This window comes from Lygodium microphyllum, chromosome 19 (assembly GCF_053477565.2).
Source record: "Lygodium microphyllum isolate KBCC chromosome 19, Lygodium_microphyllum_v1.1.10, whole genome shotgun sequence".
Taxonomy (NCBI): domain Eukaryota; kingdom Viridiplantae; phylum Streptophyta; class Polypodiopsida; order Schizaeales; family Lygodiaceae; genus Lygodium; species Lygodium microphyllum.
Genome location: NC_141153.1, coordinates 68,397,740 through 68,411,763, shown reverse-complemented (window position 1 = coordinate 68,411,763; position 14,024 = coordinate 68,397,740).

Sequence of the window (14,024 nt, the reverse complement as noted above, 5' to 3'; positions counted from 1 at the left end):
CTTTCAAAGATAATCAATACATACTTTCACTACAAGACTAATGCATGTAGTATCTTAATCTAGTAACTTAAAATGTTTATGTTATGAATCATATTAAGTTTACCCAATTGAATATGCTTTTAACTCTGTCTAGGCAAATTAAATGTGTACCTTTTGAACTATGAATGAGAAGAAGAATACTCACAGAGGTTTTTGAAGTTAATAAGATTTGATCGAAATCCTATTCTATAGAATGAAATGTTCTCCTGAGGAGGGTACCTTGCAAAACATAAAACAAAAACCAAGCAAGCTCCTTGGCGAGATTTAGTGTAATTAAATTAACATTTCATTATTTTTTTCACAAGAATTAAATTGTAACTTTGTAAGAATATAGCAATAATATAAAAAAGACATGAACATCCTATATCTGTAGCATGTTGAAGAGCTAGTTATGGCGGCAAGTGTTGTTTCCCCATATGAGCCCTGTATGCTTTTCAGAATGATATATTCTTTACTTTTCTTTACTATTCAATATCCCAAAGATATATTCAAGTCAAAACATACCTTTTAAAGTAGAATCTAACATTGGCAAGGATCATACTTATGGAAATTGCAGTTTCCTTTTATTGTACTGAAGCTTGTGATCATGGGAATAAACCAAATAATCCAATTACTTCATTGTTAAATGCAAATTTCATTAGAAAATCATCTCAAGTTATTTTAATATTGTATTCCTATGCTTAAAAGTATTAATACAACTTAATAATTATAACTTCACTACTTTACATACTATCTTATAACTTCATTAAACTATACCCTCTAATAACTATAATTAGACAATGTTCAACTAATGTTAATTAACTAATTTAAGAAGAACTTAAGTAAGTACCATCTTAAAACTTTATTTAAGTACATATTAATAAGTATAAAACTATAATTTCATTATATGTTAATTCAATAAACTTGAATGCTCTCTTATATGCTGGTTAAAATTTACATTCATAATTACGATCAAATAATGTTCAAGATAATTAAATTAGGTTAATTAATTTAATTAGATTTTCACTAACTATCATCTTAGTTATACATCACTACTTAATTAGATCCACTAAAGTATAATACATAATTAATCTATAATTATTAATCTAGAGCTTAATTGACATCCAACCCATAGTTAATAATCAATAGCCAACTACTTATTTAACTAATTAAATAACTATAATATTGAATTAATTATTTTCATCAACTAAGATCTACATGCATCTACATGAAGGCACATTGGAAGATAAGTATACTCCTTTATAAACACCTGCAACCCTAATCAATTTCACCCATTGATCATTCATAATTTCAACACCCATCAATGCTTAGCCCTACCTTCTACTATTGAGTGTGTGTGTGTGTGTGTGTGTGTGTGTGTGTGTGTGTGTGTGTGTGTGTGTGTGTGTGTGTGTGTGTGTGTGTGTGTGTGTGTGTGTGTGTGTGTGTGTGTGTGTGTGTGTGTGTGTGTGTGTGTGTGTGTGTGTGTGTGTGTGTGTGTGTGTGTGTGTGTGTGTGTGTGTGTGTGTGTGTGTGCGCGTGCTGGGGGGGGGGCGTGCTTCTAGAAGTGCTTTTGGAACAAAAGCATCTCTCTTTCATTAAAGTAATTGAAGGGAATTTGCTCATTGAAGCAACAAAAGATGATCGTGGACAAACGAGCGAAGCTTTAAACTAGGGGGTTTCTAGAAACTTGTCAATTTTCATATGTTGATATTTAAACAGGATCCCATGTCAAAATTCCACGCCAAAGCTAAGACTTCTAATCCTCACACTTCATTTTCAAGGCAAAGAAAATGGTCTCAACCTTGATGAAAAAGAAAGTAAGGAGACATACAATGTTTCTCATTTGAAAAAAAAAACAATTTTGACCAAAGTAGCAAATCCTACATGCAAAAGGTACGATGGAGAAGTGGGGAGAATTCTTAATATAGAAGAGTTCCAACTCCCCCATACCACACACATGGCGCCCTCATTTGCCTCCAACTCCTCTTCTCTGACACCTTAATTGATGCTACTATAAAAAGATTCCTCTCTCCCAAATTAAAAAATTCAGGTGAGAGTGGGGGGGGGGATCCTCCTAGTCTTCTCCTCTTCCACCACCAAATGCTCCTTTTTTGCTTGCATCTTAATCCATGTCAAAATCTTGAGGAGAATTTAGCTTAGCCATGTCAAATCCTTGAGGAGAATTAACCTCATTTTCTCCTCTATCACAAGATTGACCCCTCTCTTCATGTTCCTTTATCGAAGAATCTATTCTCCTTAAATTCGATTTTTAGCCCATATTGATTTCCTTATTCATCAATAATCAAGGCTAGTTTTTATAATTTTTTTCAAGACTCTTTATGCTACAATGAACCCAATTTCAACCATGATGTCCAACAAATAAACATCTAAATGAGCCCCCTTTCAAACATCACAATGCCCAATTTCTAGCCTTTTTTGTCTACCAAATTGCAATTAATTTGAACCCTCTTTATTCCCATAATCATAGCTTATCTTTTTTCCTAAAATTTTCACTAAAATCAATACATTCTCATCCATAGAAATCCGTGTTAATTAGCTCATTCTACGTAGTATAAACATTCCAATCAATATCAACATCTGATCTCTTATGAACCAAACACCTTTATTGTTTATCTTTAGAATAGGGTAATGGTGCAATGTTGTTGAACTTGGCATGCTCACTGTTTTTATATTTTATCCAATACCCATATTCTTAAATATCATAGGCATGATATATAAAAATTTAGTTTGTTTTGACACATGGCCACACTTTGATGATGCCAATTTTTAAATTTAGCTCCTCTGATCACCTCTTAGGCTTCATTCTCATGTCGGTTGATTTAATCATTTGGGGAACAAATAATAAAACTAATCTCATTTTCATACAATAGATGGTGGGAATATTAATGGGAGTTTCTAATAACAAAATGTGAGATGGTGGGGATACCAATGAGAGTTTTTGACAAAAATGTGAGAAAAAATACTCTTAGTACAGTCATCAATATTTTCTCTACTATTACCACTAGAATAATCATTGATATATGTGTCGATAATACATAACTGAATATTTGGAGACATATTCCAATGCCTTCCCCATTGCTTTTGTGTGCACACATGTTCTTAATTATTGTAGCTCATATTCCATCAAAATTACCAGCATGGTTTAAGTTTACCCTACAATGAAACTTTTCTTTTTTCTACACGTTTTATGAGAATACCTATATCGAGAGCAAGCAAGAATGAAGGCGGCATAAATATTATGGTAAGAGTGATTTCCTTTATAAATTTCATGTTTCTTGGCTTATTTACTTGCTTTTCTTCTAAACACACTCTTTGCTCCACATTGTCATTGAGAAAAGCCATGGCTTCAAGGTATGGTTTAATGTTTTTATGTAAATACATGCGTTCAGCCATACCATTCTGGGGAGGGGTGTAAGGGGCGGTCAACTGACGCTTAATACCCTGCTCATCACAAAACTGCTCAAAAGCACGTGATACATACCCCCATTATCCGACCTTAGGCATTTTAGCATTTTCCCAGACCGGTTCTCTGCGAATGCAAGCCAACGCTGAAATGTGTCTAAGACATCGAAATTTCTCTTTATGGAATAAGCCCAAATCTTACGTGAGTAATCATCCATGAAAGTAACAAAGTACTTTGCCCCACCAAGTGACTGATAGGGCATGGGCCCATATACATTTGAGTGCACAAGAGCCAAGGGCTCACCCATGAGTTTCTTACTAGACTTTTTATGCGTATTTCTAGTCTGCCTGCCATACAAACAATGATCACAAGAATCAAAATGCGAAGGGTTAAAAGCTGAAAGATACTACAAAGCACGGAGCATTTTCATTCCTTTAAGAGACATATACCCCAAACGAGCATGCCAAAGGGATACATGGGGAATAGAACCCACATACAAAACATGATCCAATGTAGCGCCAGATACAAGGGATAGAGACTGCCAGACTTGGCACCTCTTGCAAGCACAAGCCTGCCACGAGTAATCTTCCATGCAGAGTCGCCAAAAGACACAAAATACCCTACATCATCAAACTATCCAGCTGACATAAGGCTGCAAGTCAATGTAGGTACATGGCGTACATCATGCAAAACAAAAGAACTGCCAGAAGGGAACTGCAACCTAACATCTCCAATGCCCACAATGTCAAGAGACATGTCATCACCAAGATGCACAGAACCAGACATGGTACGATAAGTATGAAACCAATCTCTACAAGGTGTCACATGAAAGGACGCACCTAAATCCAAGAGCTAGCACTGCGCATACATAGAATGTATCTCAGAAGCCTGTAATGCATCGCACAAAGAAGCTGTAAGTATGTAATCATCATCTAAATCAGTGGCCTGCATGACATTAACCTCTTCTATCTTCACACTGGACTTTACAAGGGTACAATATTGCGCTCAAAAGACTTTTCCTGCACTTTTTCTTTTCCCTTTTCCTTGCGCTTATCATCGTGCATTTTATGGCATTGCGGCCTAATATGTCCTGCTTTTCCCCAATAATGACATGTAAGATCAAACTTCCATTCACAGGACTTACTGCGACCATGTGACTTGGACCTAGATTTTTGAGAGTCCCTGCCCTTATGACCATTATCATGCATGCCATGTCTGCCACCTCTAACGGTCAATGCATGTGAAGAGCGGGAAGCATCATTATTTCTCCTATTGATTTCCTCAGTCAATAAATCACTCTCAACATCTTTGATTTTCAGCCCATCAAGCTTGTTCGTGCATATGGCAGTATAGAAGACATCCCATGATTCAGGCAAGGTGCCAAGAAGAAACAACGGGTGCAACTTGTCTTTGAACTCAATACCATGTGACAACAGACTCTTCATGAATAGCATGAAACTGAATGAAATGAGATGAAAGGGAGGTCCCCTCCTTCATGTGAAGGTCCACTAACTGCTTCAGCCAATACATCTGTGATGTAGGACTCTGCTGCGCATAGAGCTCCTAAATATTCTCCAATAAATCCCATGCACTCTGATTTTCATCTTCAACAACATTATGATGGACCTCTTCTGAGAGTGACAAAATAATGGTAGACTTGCATAACTCATCAACTTCCATCCAAACATCATCATCCATATCCTTGTGTTTAACACCCTTGAAACGCAAGGGTTCAATCTACAATTTCTGCATCCAAACCTGCCATAAATACTAAAATAGTCAGGAATCCAGATATGGGACTTTCAATACCCATAGTTGGTACCATCCAGCTTGGCAATGTTAAAGAGAGCTGTCTTTCAGATGACCAGCCATATTGTCCCAAATCAAAGCAAAAAAGAAAAATTCCAGGTTATTGTAATTAGCAAAAAATGCACTAAAACTGGCTGAAAGAGTGGATATCACCAAGAGAAGCACTTGTCCACCAAATATGACCAAGATAACATCAAATAGTAAGCATTACCCTCATAGAAGTGCTCCAAATTTGCAGATTTCAGCTTTGTAATAAATGCCAGCAGTATGTAAAATTGCCCCAAAATGAAGCAATCACTGATACATATGTCACTGCAACTGCCAGATAGCAAGATACATCCAATAGTGAGTGTCCAGGAGCAAGAAGGTACCAAGAACTGTCAAACCAATAACCTGTCAGGCAAGAGACATCTCATAGGTCTAAAAGTCATGCATGTAATGGGTCTCGGGTTAAGAGAAGAGACCAAGCACAAGCACAACTGATAGAGCAAGAAGCTTAATGCATAACCATCCAAGATGCATACAAAACTGACAAACCTGTGACAGAGATAGGTGCCAGTCCCAATAGGCATATCAAATCAGCCCACTACAGACTAACTGCAGACATAAAGCTCTCAAGAGAGCAAATGCATGCAATTGTCCCACAAGCTCAAGCTCAAGTGTAAATAAGACTCTGTGTACATCCGAATATGCCAAGAGACTCTAATACATCAAATACATAGCATCAGACATGCCAAATCCCAGTAGGGTACATCCGGAGCATAAATCCCAAGCTATCTCAGACCCGTAAAGCATAAGCCTGAAAGCATTCAAAGAGCATGTAACTGACAACCAAATGTAATGACCAGTAGATCCAAAATGCTCAAATACATCTGAAGAAGAAGCTCCAAATAACTGTCAAGCATGGGCAAACCAAGTGGCATCCATATCTGACCAAAGCATAAATGCAAGAAGCCTAAATGTCGACCAGTGACAATAAGCATAAACCGGTCCAAAGCATGCTAACTAAAGCCAAATACCAATGAAGAACGACCAAGTCAAAGCCCAATCCAAGCTCAAAAGCATTCCGGAACCAAGAAGAAGCGTGTGACAACCTCCAAATACATCACTATGATCATTCAAACCTCTAGTGCGTACCTCGTATCCATGAACCAATGCATACACCAAGTAAATGAGCTTCAACCCACTGTATTACAGCAAGCAATTTATTGTTAAATGAAGCTCAAACGGTGCTCAAATCTGCTCCAAATCAGTCCCAAAGCATAGACATAGCATCCAATAACATCTGGGCATCACCAGGCATCAATAAGCATCCAACAGGCAATGCCAAGAAGCGTCAAACAGTAAATGGCAAGTGCTGCCCTGTTTTGACAGTCCTGGACTGTGTATCCAGCAATGGTTGAAGGGAGAAGCACTCGAATCGATCGTCGGGAGCCAAGCACTAATGTCGGGGAGTCAAACAATGATCGGGAAGGTTGCCAAGAGTGTCGGGAAGCCGAGGAAGAGCAGGGAAATGCTAGGAGCAAGTCAGCCCAGCCCCCTAAAAATGCGCCGAAATTTGTGTTGGTTGTTCCTCGGGGCTGGGGGGTCTTCAACAGTCCTTGAGGACACTTGGCAATGTCGAGGGGACTCCAATGCAACCTAGGAAGAAGCCAATGAAGGTTCGGAAGCTCGAGGAGGAGGCGGGAGATCAAAACATACCTGCAAATGAAGGTGCCATGGCTACCATTGAAGCTCTTCAAATCCGGGCTGAAGAGAATGCTGGGTAAGCTCCAATGCATTTGCTCTGATACCAGTTGAATGGGAAGTGGAACCCAGGAGGAAGAAGCTTGGCGGTGAGAGCTATGACAGATGGAGAGCAAGAGCCAAGGGAGAGAGACAACCACAATGTGTGGCCGGCCTTCCTTTATTCAAGCTGTCACTAAAAGAATAAAGAATAAGTGACTGTGACGAGCGCCCGCCACTTGCAGTGTGCAGTGGTAGGTACTGTCAGTGTAGTAATACACCGGCGGCTAGGCGGAGGCGCCTTTACTCCCAACAGGTCTAATGCCCATTCCTATGGTTGTTGATTGGCTTTATTACGGCTAAAGAAAGCTACAAGTTCCAATTATGGGGCAAGGGCCATGTGGCCACATAGTTTATTTCTTCTAAAAACTCTTGCTATTAAGAAAGCCACTAAACAACTTGTAAGGTAAATCATCATTTTTTAGTCTATATTTCTCCTAATGGCATTGGACTTGAGCATAATTGGTCCTTGTCTTTAGTCAAACCAAATGTAAAATTCAAGAAACTTAAGGGTATGTAATTAAGAACACTAAAACACAAACCTTAATCACGATTTATAAAGATTTTTTTCATATTACATCGCAATCATTGCAACAAAAACTAAATTAAGATTAACTTATCATATTATCTATAGCAAATCATCAATTGTACTAAACAATACTTCTCACATAATTAACAACGTTAACTAATGTACTTAACGAATGCTTAATGATGACATAAATGTCAAATGCCTCAAATTCTATGCACCTTATGAGATAATTTATATTTAGGTTTAAAAGACCTCACACCTCTCTCTCTCTCTCTCTCTCTCTCTCTCTATATATATATATATATATATATATATATATATATATATATATATATATATATATATATATATATCCAAATAGAGTAACCAAACCATAAATCTATCTGACCATTCAGGAAAGGGTCCATATCATGCTTAGCCATGCTTGTTTACCGCAACACTTTTGGGCTGAGGTAGTTACTACTGCAGTGCATCTCATTAACATGTCGCCTAGTAGTGGCATTGACTTTTAGGTTGTAGAGGAGGTATGGGCAGGCAAGCCCCCCTCTTATGATCATTTGCGTGCCTTTGGATGTGAGGCATTCTGCCATGTGCCCAAGGACAAATGCAATAAGCTGGATCCTAAAAGTGTCAAATGCATTTTCATTGGCTATGGAGATGCAGGAGAGATGGGTTACCGTCTATGGGATCCGCATGCGCGAAAGTGATCCCCAGCCATGATGTCATCTTTCATGAGGACAAAATGCATATGCAACCTGAGAAAGTGGTTGAGGTACACATAGTTATCTTTCAAGAGGAGACACTTGCTCTCATTCAGCCCGCTCCACGGCCAGCTAGACAGCATGCAAGCATCACCTGATACTCATGGCCCAGATATTAGACATGATGTCGGTTAGGTAGCAGAGCCTGGGTTGAGGCGTTCTACAAGAGAGATGACCTCCTAATCATTTTGCGCCCTCTATGGATTATGTACTGGTTACAAATGTAGGAGAGCCTCTTACTTATGATGAGGCTATGCATAGGGGTGATTGTCACTCTTGGGAGAGGGCTATGCATTCTGAGCTTGAATCATTGCATAAGAATCAAGCTTGGGATTTGGTTTCCTTGCCTTAGGGTAAGAAGGCTTTGCCATGCAAGTGGATGTACAAGCTGAAAACTACCCCTAGATACCCCAAGGTGGCATACAAGGCTCGATTGGTTGCTAAGGGTTTTAAGCAGGAGCACGGTGTTGACTTTGATGAAGTCTTTTCTCCTATGGTCAAGATGACCATCTTACGCTTAGTCTTAGCCTTGATTGCACAGTTTGACTTGGACTTGTACCAGATGGATGTGAAGACGGCTTTTTTACATGGGGACTTGCATGATGAGATTTACATGGAGCAACCTAAGGGCTTTGCAGACCCTGGCAGGGAACACCTAGTGTGCAAGCTAAAGAAGAGTCTATATGGCTTGAAGCAGGCAGCTAGGGAATGGTACCATAAGTTTAATGCATTCATGCAGTCATAGGGCTACAGCCGCAGTGCTATGGATCCGTGCTTATACATGAAGAAAGCCCGTGACGGTTCTTTACTGATTTTGGTACTCTATGCGAATGACATGCTTTTAGTAGGGACAACTTATGAGGAGCTAGATGCTCTTAAGGCTCAGCTCAAGAAGAGATTTGAGATGAAAGATCTGGGACAGGCCTCTCATATACTTGGTATGCGCATTACACATGATAGATCTCATGGACTACTCTATCTCACAGTAACTCGAACGGCATCAAGGTAAGCTCACTACACCCGTAAGGTATGCATTGCGTGTCGGCTATGTGAGAGGTAACCATTAGTGCTCGGCTTGGAATGCTTGAATCAATAAGCGGTCCGTGGGTCTTGGCAGTTGAGTGGAAGCTCCCACAAACAACAATAGAATGCCTAGCATGATTGACACCTTCGAAAGCCAATTTTTCACATTAGAGACTTAGTCTTGTTTGTACAATGCTAACTACCTTGCCATAAAGCCCAAGTCAATTCTAGGATGGGAAAGTCCATATGTAAACTCATTGATATACTTTTCAATGGAGAAGTGGCACTACAAACACTTGATGGCATGACCTTACCACTAGTGTTTGGATCTCAAGTAAATAAGTATTCTCTTGTGCCATAAAATTATGACTCTCATTGTGTTCTCTCTCTCTCTCTCTCTCTCTCTCTCTCTCTCTCTCTCTCTCTCTCTCTCTCTCTCTCTCAAAACAATTACCTTGCCATACCATATGTTGAAGCATCTACCATCTCTCTCCCTATTCACTTTTGGGGGTATGCCTATCACTTTGCCTTGATAACCCATATGAGCATGTGCATGTATCTCAATTTTATTTATTTGTATTTAAAAAGAAATTTAAAAAATAAAAGAATTTAAAAAGGAAAAAAGAAAAAGAAAAAAATCAAAAAAGAAAAGGAAAATAAAAAAGATGGATTTTTAAAGAAAATAACCAATTTTTTTTAAAAAATGGAAAAAACGGATTTGCCTTTGGTCCATGCATCCCACTACCGCGACTCAAAAGCTACCCCTACTCGAAACCAACCTGGCCTACCCCTACCCGACCCCACTCAGCCCTGCCCTCTTGCTTTCCTCGATTTGCCCCTTACTTAGGCCCACCCCACCTCCCCATTGGCCCCACCCCTCGCCATACTACTCACCTTCTCCCCTACCCTCTCTCCTACTCAGGTCCACCCGGCTCCCCACTCATCTTATACCTACCCTCCTTACCCTTCCCCCCAACCCAACCCGATAAGCCCCATTGCATCATCCATGGAGCCATTTGAGGCAATCAACCTCCATGTAGTTCCCATGTCATCTATGACACCGCTAGTAGTCTCTTCAAGCCAGTTGACACCTCCTCAACCTACAATTTTGGTGGCACATCCTAGCTCTCCCAAACATCACATGGTCTTCACTGCTTCTCTACGCACATGCACCATAGTTAAGTGTGTTTGTTTCGCAAGCATGCTCTACTCAACCCATCACATACCTTGCTCTTGCTTATCTAATATTCCTCCTGCCTCATCTAATTGGCCTGATAGAAAATCTATTGGGTTCCCTCTCACAAATCCCTCCCCAAACTTCATCATCCTCATGGTTCTTCATCTCACCAAGATGATAATGAGATTAGCTCCTCCACAGACACTTCTACAGGTAGAGGCGATGACACTAACAACAAAACATATCGACCATCTCACCAATTAGCTTTTACAAACTCCTAGGAAACCCCCCTCTACTAGCAAGTATGCTGAACACCCTCTCCTCAATCAAATCCCATCTACACATTTGTAGATCATCCCCTCCTATTCTCTCCTCCATCCATCCTTGCTATACTTCTTCTTTTTTTCTTACACAACTTGATACTCTCATCTCTAAAATTCCCTGGCGTGATAAAAATCCTTGCAAAAACTACACACATAAGCATCTTCAACTCCCCAAAGGTAAGATGCTTGATTCTAACACCATCATCACCATCCTCATCCTTCCCAAGGAACCATTAGCTGCTAATCATCTTCTTCACATCAATATCATCAATCCAGCCATTCATAGCCATGTACAAAATCTCCTTGAAAATCGCATCTTCCACTCTTAAGCTCTACCCCTTCTTTCGCTACTACTTGTATCTTCATCCCACACCTTCTCCTCCCACACCCTTTAGAGGTGCCCAAGCTCGAGAAGCCTTTATTCATCTTTCAATAGCCAAAACCTATTCTTGGGTAGCTTTTCTCACATGGTCACTCCAAGAGATACTCAAACAAGCTACATAAATAAGAAAAGTAACTCCAAATTTACTTTTTCTTCTATTTGCTCTTTAACTTGCCTTATTCAACGCCCCTCTTCCCTACTACCATATGTCTCTAACCCCTCTTTTTCTAAAGCCAAAATGTCCAAGTATCGCCCTAAAGTCCTTATGAGAAGAAGTCCAAACATGCAAAGAAGGCCCACACTAGCACAACTTCTTTCATTACTCCTCATGTGATCATTCTACCACCTACTTCCACCCTCATCACCTACCCACCATCTATTTTCCCTTTTCTCTCTTTCACCATAACCTTCTCCACCACTCTAAGGTCTCTAGATATTGGCTCTACTTCTCTATACTTCTCTCTAGACATAGACCTGTCTCTCTCAAGACTTCATGTCTCTATATGTCCTACCTCTTCTCTCTAGACTTCTCTATTTGGCTTCTCCTCTTCCTTGGACTTCTCTATCTCTAGACTTCTCTGCCTCTAGATGTAGAGGGAGCTCACGCTCAACCACCAAGACTGATGGATCGCTTATTGCTTCAAGCATTTCAAGTAAGCACAAATGGCTATCTCTCACCTAGTCGATGCACATTCAATCCTACCGGGGTGTAATGAGCTTACCTTGATGCTTGAATGAGTAGCCTCCTCCCTCAAGCAAGCAAGTAGCTCTACAATTCATGATGCAAGCTCAAGCATCCTCAAGCCTCCACCTTCAAGCTCCGTTCTCCATAGCCACGCGCAAGAGAAGAGAAGAGAAGAAGAAGAGAAGAAGAAAAGAGGAGATGATGGAGAACTTCTTCTCCAAGATCCCTCACCTTCACACTCTCACTCCCTCTCTCAAGCACATACAAGCAAGCAAGAAGGAGAAAAGAAGAGAAGAAGAAGAGTCCACTTTAGCCACACACCAAAGAATGAGCTTCTTCATTCACTTTTTTCCTTTTATAAAAAACCCTAAATCCCTTTTAGGCAGTCATCCCCTTTTTTACATGGCCACTAGGCCCTCTTTCCTATTGTCCTCCTATCTTCCTAGCTTCCTTTCTACCACCCGTCTACCTTTACAATTTGCACATGGGGGAGCTTGGCGCTCTTTTACAAGGATTTTGGTTGCACCTTTACATTCAAAGGTATGCCTTCTCTTTTTTAGCACTTTTTAACCTCCAATGGCTGCGCTTTGGACTTCTTGTGGGCCATGCCTACACTTTTGGGTGCTTCTAGGTCTGATTCCCTTCTGGGCTGCCTCTTTCAGCTCCCGACTTGTGCTTTTCCACTTTTTCCACTTTTTCTTATGCTAAGGTTAACATTACCCCCATCAGTCCCATGGCACTGATGGGTAGAAAGCTGAGGATGGTGTTGGATGGATCTATCCTTTGAATTTGAATATGGTGTTGGATGGATCTCTCCCTGACGCTGACAGTGGGTGGATTTGTTCTTTGAAATTGAAGATGGTGCTGGACAGATCCTTCTTGGAGAATGGCGAATGGACAGATCTGTCCTTGAAATTGAAGATGGTGTTGGATGGTGGATCCTTCCTCGTGCCCTCCTAGGTTAATATGATGTGATCTTAACCTACAAGACAAATTTGTGCACTTCCGAAGGGGTGTGCCTACCTCTCTATGTAGTGCATGGTGTAGGTATTGGACTATGGATCCCTCCTCGTGCCCTCCGAGGTCGATACGATGTGATCTTAACCTACAAGACAAAGTTGTGCACTTCCTAAGGGGTGTATCTATCTCTCAGTGTAGTGCATGGTGCAGGTGCCAGTGGAACTGGGAGTTGGGTCAAGCCTACGATGTTGTCCCACACTTGAGGACCTAGTTCGTGTGTAAGGGCGATGCAGTGGGTGCAGCTAAGGGAGACAAGTCTAGAAGTCCTACCCTTGAGGTGCCTGAAGCATGAAGTGGGGGTTGGGGCTAGGTAAAAAAATCTAGGTGTAGTGATTGTGGCACTTGAATGATTTCACTAACTTAGTCTTTTCCTTTTCTTTCTTTTTCTTTCTTTTCTTCTTTTATTTTATTTTTATTTTATTTCCTTTTTCTTTTTCTCTTTTTTTTTTGAGTTACATAAATATGACAAGAAGCTAGTCTTCATCATTTGAGAGTCGTGAGAGGGTGGTTCTAGGGGCTTAAGAGATTTTTCAAGGAATTTCCAGCTCTGCATGTACCCCTTGAGGTTCAGATGTACTTGGAGAGTGGTGGTGGAAAGAAATGGATGATTGCAGCAGGTGAAGCAGCTATCATTCATATCTTCTAGGAGGGCTAAGTAAAAAGAAGGGAGTAGAGTAGCTCGCATCATTAATCTAGCCATAGCACAGCTCTCTATGCCATTTGAATCAAAAAAGAGTGCTGGGAGGCAGTGCTCTTCTGGTGTTAGGTCATGCCTTAGTAGTATCCTAAGCAATCTAAGATAGTTACACGTGATAATGATGGCAGGATCGGGGCAAGAAGAGAATTCATCAATGAAGCAGACTATTGAGGCATATAGGTCCTCTGGCGTGAAGACTAGGGCTGCTTCGGGCTTAGTAGCATTCGCATCATAGATCCATGGAAACTCATATATGCCGTGGTTTGGATGCTTGTACTAAAATCCACTCTTGCCCTTCTTGGATATGACATGAAAGTCAGGTTATTCCTTTCGAAGGGTAGGGTGTTACAAAATGCCATCCAGGTATCCATGTTTACATCCAAAATGC